General features: G+C 62.9%; 1 non-coding gene across 1 annotated transcript; it reads right to left on the bottom strand.

Moving 5' to 3' along the window:
* Positions 1–2,141: 2,141 nt before the first annotated feature.
* Positions 2,142–2,260, bottom strand: LOC131870927 (5S ribosomal RNA). Its single transcript, XR_009369228.1, has one exon. It is a non-coding gene; the product is annotated as a 5S ribosomal RNA (ribosomal RNA).
* Between the last annotated feature and the right edge of the window lie 5,694 nt (positions 2,261–7,954).

The following is a 7,954-nucleotide window of genomic DNA, read 5'->3' as shown; positions in this document are numbered from 1 at the left end:
CGAACCCGGGAGCGCCCCGATGTGTGCTCCAAGGTGCGGCGTGCACGAAGTCGGACCCCGGTTTGCCCCGGGTGCGCACCTCGCGTGCACCTTGGTGCGCACACCTTGGCTGGGTTGCGCGGCCTGGTGGGCACCATGGTGCGCACCAAGGAGCGCTCCGAAGTGTGCTCCAAGGTGCGGCGTGCACGAAGTCGGAGCCCGGTTTGCCCCGGGTACGCACCTCGCGTGCACCTTCGCCGGGGTGGGCACCTCGGCTGGGTTGCGCGCCCTGGTGCGCACCAAGGAGCGCTCCGAAGTGTGCTCCAAGGTGCGGCGTGCACGAAGTCGGAGCCCGGTTTGCCCCGGGTGCGCACCTTCGCCGCGGTGCGCACCATGGCGTGCACGAAGTCGGAGCCCGGTTTGCCCCGGGTGCGCACCTCGCGTGCACCTTCGGCGGGGTTGCGCGCCCTGGTGGGCACCATGGTGCGCACCAAGGAGCGCTCCGAAGTGTGCTCCAAGGTGCGGCGTGCACGAAGTCGGAGCCCGGTTTGCCCCGGGTGCGCACCTCGCGTGCACCTTCGGCGGGGTTGCGCGCCCTGGTGGGCACCATGGTGCGCACCAAGGAGCGCTCCGAAGTGTGCTCCAAGGTGCGGCGTGCACGAAGTCGGAGCCCGGTTTGCCCCGGGTGCGCACCTCGCGTGCACCTTCGCCGCGGTGGGCACCATGGCGTGCACGAAGTCGGAGCCCGGTTTGCCCCGGGTGCGCACCTCGCGTGCACCTTCGCCGGGGTGGGCACCTCGGCTGGGTTGCGCGCCCTGGTGCGCACCAAGGAGCGCTCCGAAGTGTGCTCCAAGGTGCGGCGTGCACGAAGTCGGAGCCCGGTTTGCCCCGGGTGCGCACCTCGCGTGCACCTTCGCCAGGGTGGGCACCTCGGTGCGCACACCTTCTCAATGTTTTCTTGCCTTTTCTGGAAATTGGTGAAGGCAGCGCATCAAAGGTGCGCACCTCGGTGTGCTCCGAGGTGCGAACCCGAGAGCGCTCCGAGGTGCCCACGAAGTCGAAAGTCGGGTTAATTGCATTGTTTTCCCCGGGTGCGCTCCGAGGTGCGCAACATCGGCGCGCACCAAGGAGGGCTCCGAAGTGTGCTCCAAGGTGCGCACGATGGCGTGCACCTCTGGTGCGCACGATTCGGAGCTCGGTTTGACCGGGGTGCGCACACCTTGGCTGGGTTGCGCACCTTTTGTGCGCTCCAAGGTGCGCACGAAGTCGGAGCTCGGTTTGCCCCGGGTGCGCACCTTCGCCAGGGTGCGCACCTTGATGCGCACGCCTTGGCTGGGCTGCGCACCTTGGTGGGCGCCATGGTGCGCACCTTTCGTGCGCTCCAAGGTGCGCACGAAGTCGGAGCTCGGTTTGCCCCGGGTGCGCACCTTGGTGGGCGCCATGGTGCACTCCGAGGTGCCCAAGATTGGTGCGCACCAAGGAGCGCTCCGAAGTGCGCTCCAAGGTGCGCGCGAAGTCGAAAGTTGGGTTAATTGTCCGGTTTGCCTCGGGTGCGCACCTTGCGTGCACCTTCGCCAGGGTGGGCGCCTTGGTGCGCACACCTTGGCTGGGCTGCGCACACCTTGGCACCCGCGTTTCCTTCATTTTAAATTTTTTTTTTTTACAATCTCTCAAGTGGGAAATTCTATAATCTCAACTTTTTTTGCCTTTTCAGGAAACTTTTGAATGGAGCGCATCATTGGTGCGCTCCGAAGTGTGCTCCAAAGCTCTCTCCAGCTGCGTGCACCTGCCCCGGCCGCGCACCCGGCCCCGCCCAGCTTCGCTCACCTGTCCCGGGCGTCTGGTGCGGAACCTTAGAGTAAGAAACATCACCGTGCACCTTGGCCAACGTGCGCGACTCGACCGAGCGCGCACTGGCCGAGGTGCACACCGATTTCACCTGGGTGCGCGCGCAGCACCTCGGGCGCACCGGGGTGCGCGCACAACGCCCGGGTTGCACCGTGGCCTGTGTGCTCGGGGCGCCTCGGGTGCGCGCTCGGTGTCGCCCCCGCGCGCGCGGTAGTGCGGGCAGCGCACCCCGGCCCGGCCCGGCCCCGACGAGAACGCAAACGGGCAAAAGGTTTATTCAAATAGCATTGCGATGCCCGGCGAAAAACTAAAAAAGGGTGCAACACCGGGACTTCCCGGGAGGTCACCCATCCCAGTACTACTCCGGCCCAAGCGCGCTTAACTGCGGAGTTCTGATGGGATCCGGTGCACTAACGCTGGTATGATCGCACCCGTTATGAGCTTGTCGCAGTGTGTACTTAGCAAACCGCGACCCACGTGCGAATCCACCCCGGCCACCCACCCCCGTCGAGGTGCACACCCTCCCTCGCGAAGTGCGCCCCGTTCGCCAAGTGTGAGCCCTGCCCGGGTGCGCGCACCTTGCTAGGGCGTCGGGTGTGCACCCGGCCCGGCCTACGTGCGTGCACCTGTAGGGGGCGTCGTGTGCGTGCAGTGTCCCGTCTGCAACGCGGTGCCCACACACCACCTCGGGCGCAACGACCTGCGCTCACATGTGGGCCGAGTGCACCTTGGTGCATGTTCGGGGCGCCTCGGGTGCACGCTCGATCTTGCCCCGGTGCACCAAGGCGCTCGGTTTGCCCCGGGTGCGCACTTGGTGCAAGGTGGGCACCCAAAATAGGGATCAAGCACCAAAACACAAGTTTCGGGATGCAAAATGGGACCCAAGGACCACAAATGCGTTCCAAGACCCATGATGGGTCCACGAGAACAAAAATGTGTTCCGAGACTTAATAAACAAATATTGGGTTTTAGGAGAAGAAACATGCTCTGATGCCCAAAACGAGAATCGACCCCGAAAAGGCCACAGGCCAAAAGTGGGATGCGAGACAAAAAAAAATGGGACCCGAGGACCAAAATTGGGTTCCCAGGTCGAAGACAGGGCAACCGGACAAGAAACGACCTCTAAGGCTCGAAATGAGTCCCGACGACTAAAACTTGACAAGAAGCACCCATCAGGCACCCAACTCGACACCCATGGGATGCCGACCCACCCGGGCTTCCACCTAGCACACCTTGGCACCCACCCACCCTCGCACCCAACCTCGCACCCAACTTAGCACCTTTGAACCCACATTGGCACTCACCCTGACCCTGGCACCTTGGAACCCACATTGGCACTCACCTTGACCCTGGCACCCACCTTTGCACTCACCTTGGGACCCACCCTGGCTCCCACCTCGGCACCCACCCAGACACCCACCTTGGTTCCTTGGCACCCACCTTGGATCCTTGGCACCCACCCCGACACCCACCTTGGCACGCAACTTGGCTACTTGCCACCCACCTTGGCTCCTTGACGCCCACCCCGACAACCACCCCGTGACCTACCCTGGCTAGGGTTGGTGCACACCCACCCTGGTGCCCACCTTGGCACCCACCCTATGACCCACCTTGGCACGCACCTTAGTACCCACCCCGTTACCCACCCTAGGACCCACCCCGTGACCCACCTTGGCCAGGGTGGGTGCCTTGGTGCGCACAACTTGCCTGGGCTGCACACCAGGGCGGGCTCAAGATGGCACCCGCGTTCCGTTTTTTTCACTATCTTTCAAAACGGAAATTTTAAAATCTCATTTTTTTCTTTTTTTTGCCTTTTCTGGAAATTAGTGAAGGCAGCGCATCAAAGGTGCGCAATGCTGGTGCGAACCCGGGAGCGCTCCGATGTGTGCTCCAAGGTGCGGCGTGCACGAAGTCCGAGCCCGGTTTGCCCCGGGTGCGCACCTCGCGTGCACCTTCGCCGGGGTGAGCACCTTGGCTGGGTTGCGCGCCCTGGTGCGTACCAAGGAGCGCTCTGAAGTGTGCTCCAAGGTGCGGCGTGCACGAAGTCGGAGCCCGGTTTGCCCCGGGTGTGCACCTCGGGTGCGCACCTCGCGTGCACCTTCGCTGCGGTGGGCACCTTGGCTGGGTTGCGCGCCTTGGTGGGCACCATGCAGTGCACGAAGTCGGAGCCCGGTTTGCCCCGGGCGCGCACCTCCGCCAGGGTGGGCACCTTGGTGCGCACAACTTGCCTGGGCTGCGCATCAGGAAGGGCTCAAGATGGCACCCGCGTTCCGTTTTTTTCACTATCTTTCAGAACGGAAATTTTAAAATATCGTTTTTTTTTGCCTTTTCTGGAAATTAGTGAAGGCAGCGCATCAAAGGTGCGCAACGCTGGTGCGAACCTGGGAGCGCTCCGATGTGTGCTCCAAGGTGCGGCGTGCACGAAGTCGGAGCCCGGTTTGCCTCGGGTGCGCCCTGGTGGGCACCATGGTGCGCACCAAGGAGCGCTCCGAAGTGTGCTCCAAGGTGCGGCCTGCACGAAGTCGGAGCCCGGTTTGCCCCGGGTGTGCACCTCGGGTGGGCACCTTGGTGCGCATGCCTTGCCTGGGCTGCGCACCAGGGCGGGCTCAAGATGGCACCCGCGTTCCTTTTTTTTCACTATCTTTCAAAACGGAAATTTTAAAATCTCATTTTTTTTTGCCTTTTTCTGGAAATTAGTGAAGGCAGCGCATCAAAGGTGCGCACCTCGCTGCCCACCACGGTGCGCAACGCCGGTGGGCACCCGGGAGTGCTTCGAAGTGTGCTCCAAGGTGCTGCGTGCACGTTGTCGGAGCCCGGTTTGCCCCGGGTGCGCACCTCGCGTGCACCTTCGTCGGGGTGGGCACCTTGGCTTGGTTTGCCCCGGCTGCGCTCCGAAGCGGGGTTATTGGAGCGCCGCCTCTTTTTTTGTCGGAGCGTTTGGTGGGGTTTCTCGCATTGGCTCTTCCGAGGCCCGGTTGCCACCCTGGCGCGCACGAAGTCGGAAGTAGGGTTAATTGCCCGGGTGCGCACCTTTGCCAGGGTGGCACCTTACCTGGGCTGCGCACCAGGGCGGGCTCAAGATGGCACGCGCGTTCCGTTTTTTTCACTATCTTTCAAAACGGAAATTTTAAAATCTCCTTTTTTTTTTGCCTTTTCTGGAAATTAGTGAAGGCAGCGCATCAAAGGTGCGCACCTCGCTGCCCACCTTGGTGTGCTCTGAGGTGCGCACCCGGGAGCGCTACGAAGTGTGCTCCAAGGTGCGGCGTGCACGTTGTCGGAGCCTGGTTTGCCCCGGGTGCGCACCTCGCCTGCACCTTGGCCGGGGTGGGCACCTTGGCTGGGTTTGCCCAGGGTGCGCTCCGAAGCGGGGTTACTGGAGCGCCCCCTCTTTTTTTGTCAGAGAGTTTGGTGGGGTTTCTCGCATTGGCTCTTCCCAGGCCCGGTTGTTGGGTGCGCTCCCACCCTGGCGCGCGCGAAGTTGGAAGTTGGGTTAATTGCCCGGGCGCGCACCTTCGCCAGGGTGGGCACCTTGGTGCGCAAACCTTGGCTGGGCTGCGCACCAGGGCGGGCTCAAGATGGCACCAGCATTCCCTTTTTCTCACTATCTTTCAAAACGGAAATTTTAAAATCTCGTTTTTTTTTTGCCTTTTATGGAAATTAGTGAAGGCATCGCATCAAAGGTGCGCACCTCGCTGCCCACCTTGGTGTGCTCCGAGGTGCCCACCACGGTGCGCAACGCCGGTGCGAACCCGGGAGCGCCCCGATGTGTGCTCCAAGGTGCGGCGTGCACGAAGTCGGACCCCGGTTTGCCCCGGGTGCGCACCTCGCGTGCACCTTGGTGCGCACACCTTGGCTGGGTTGCGCGGCCTGGTGGGCACCATGGTGCGCACCAAGGAGCGCTCCGAAGTGTGCTCCAAGGTGCGGCGTGCACGAAGTCGGAGCCCGGTTTGCCCCGGGTGCGCACCTTCGCCGCGGTGGGCACCATGGCGTGCACGAAGTCGGAGCCCGGTTTGCCCCGGGTGCGCACCTCGCGTGCACCTTCGCCGGGGTGGGCACCTCGGCTGGGTTGCGCGCCCTGGTGCGCACCAAGGAGCGCTCTGAAGTGTGCTCCAAGGTGCGGCGTGCACGAAGTCGGAGCCCCGTTTGCCCCGGGTGTGCACCTCGGGTGCGCACCTCGCGTGCACCTTCGCTGCGGTGGGCACCTTGGCTGGGTTGCGCGCCTTGGTGGGCACCATGCAGTGCACGAAGTCGGAGCCCGGATTGCCCCGGGCGCGCACCTCCGCCAGGGTGGGCACCTTGGTGCGCACAACTTGCCTGGGCTGCGCACCAGGAAGGGCTCAAGATGGCACCCGCGTTCCGTTTTTTTCACTATCTTTCAGAACGGAAATTTTAAAATCTCGTTTTTTTTTGCCTTTTCTGGAAATTAGTGAAGGCAGCGCATCAAAGGTGCGCAACGCTGGTGCGAACCTGGGAGCGCTCCGATGTGTGCTCCAAGGTGCGGCGTGCACGAAGTCGGACCCCGGTTTGCCCCGGGTGCGCACCTCGCGTGCACCTTGGTGCGCACACCTTGGCTGGGTTGCGCGCCCTGGTGGGCACCATGGTGCGCACCAAGGAGCGCTCCGAAGTGTGCTCCAAGGTGCGGCGTGCACGAAGTCGGAGCCCGGTTTGCCCCGGGTGCGCACCTCGCGTGCACCTTCGCCGCGGTGGGCACCATGGCGTGCACGAAGTCGGAGCCCGGTTTGCCCCGGGTGCGCACCTCGCGTGCACCTTCGCCGGGGTGGGCACCTTGGTGTGCAGACCTTGGCTGGGTTGCGCGCCCTGGTGGGCACCATGGTGCGCACCAAGGAGCGCTCCGAAGTGTGCTCCAAGGTGCGGCCTGCACGAAGTCGGAGCCCGGTTTGCCCCGGGTGTGCACCTCGGGTGGGCACCTTGGTGCGCATGCCTTGCCTGGGCTGCGCACCAGGGCGGGCTCAAGATGGCACCCGCGTTCCTTTTTTTTCACTATCTTTCAAAACGGAAATTTTAAAATCTCATTTTTTTTTGCCTTTTTCTGGAAATTAGTGAAGGCAGCGCATCAAAGGTGCGCACCTCGCTGCCCACCACGGTGCGCAACGCCGGTGGGCACCCGGGAGTGCTTCGAAGTGTGCTCCAAGGTGCTGCGTGCACGTTGTCGGAGCCCGGTTTGCCCCGGGTGCGCACCTCGCGTGCACCTTCGTCGGGGTGGGCACCTTGGCTGGGTTTGCCCCGGCTGCGCTCCGAAGCGGGGTTATTGGAGCGCCGCCTCTTTTTTTGTCGGAGCGTTTGGTGGGGTTTCTCGCATTGGCTCTTCCGAGGCCCGGTTGCCACCCTGGCGCGCACGAAGTCGGAAGTAGGGTTAATTGCCCGGGTGCGCACCTTTGCCAGGGTGGGCACCTTACCTGGGCTGCGCACCAGGGCGGGCTCAAGATGGCACGCGCGTTCCGTTTTTTTCACTATCTTTCAAAACGGAAATTTTAAAATCTCCTTTTTTTTTTGCCTTTTCTGGAAATTAGTGAAGGCAGCGCATCAAAGGTGCGCACCTCGCTGCCCACCTTGGTGTGCTCTGAGGTGCGCACCCGGGAGCGCTACGAAGTGTGCTCCAAGGTGCGGCGTGCACGTTGTCGGAGCCCGGTTTGCCCCGGGTGCGCACCTCGCCTGCACCTTGGCCGGGGTGGGCACCTTGGCTGGGTTTGCCCAGGGTGCGCTCCGAAGCGGGGTTACTGGAGCGCCCCCTCTTTTTTTGTCAGAGCGTTTGGTGGGGTTTCTCGCATTGGCTCTTCCCAGGCCCGGTTGTTGGGTGCGCTCCCACCCTGGCGCGCGCGAAGTTGGAAGTTGGATTAATTGCCCGGGCGCGCACCTTCGCCAGGGTGGGCACCTTGGTGCGCACACCTTGGCTGGGCTGCGCACCAGGGCGGGCTCAAGATGGCACCAGCATTCCCTTTTTCTCACTATCTTTCAAAACGGAAATTTTAAAATCTCGTTTTTTTTTTGCCTTTTATGGAAATTAGTGAAGGCATCGCATCAAAGGTGCGCACCTCGCTGCCCACCTTGGTGTGCTCCGAGGTGCCCACCACGGTGCGCAACGCCGGTGCGAACCCGGGAGCGCCCC

This window comes from Cryptomeria japonica, unplaced genomic scaffold, assembly GCF_030272615.1.
Source record: "Cryptomeria japonica unplaced genomic scaffold, Sugi_1.0 HiC_scaffold_358, whole genome shotgun sequence".
NCBI classification, from domain to species: Eukaryota; Viridiplantae; Streptophyta; class Pinopsida; order Cupressales; family Cupressaceae; genus Cryptomeria; species Cryptomeria japonica.
This window is presented reverse-complemented; position numbering and strand designations above follow the sequence as displayed.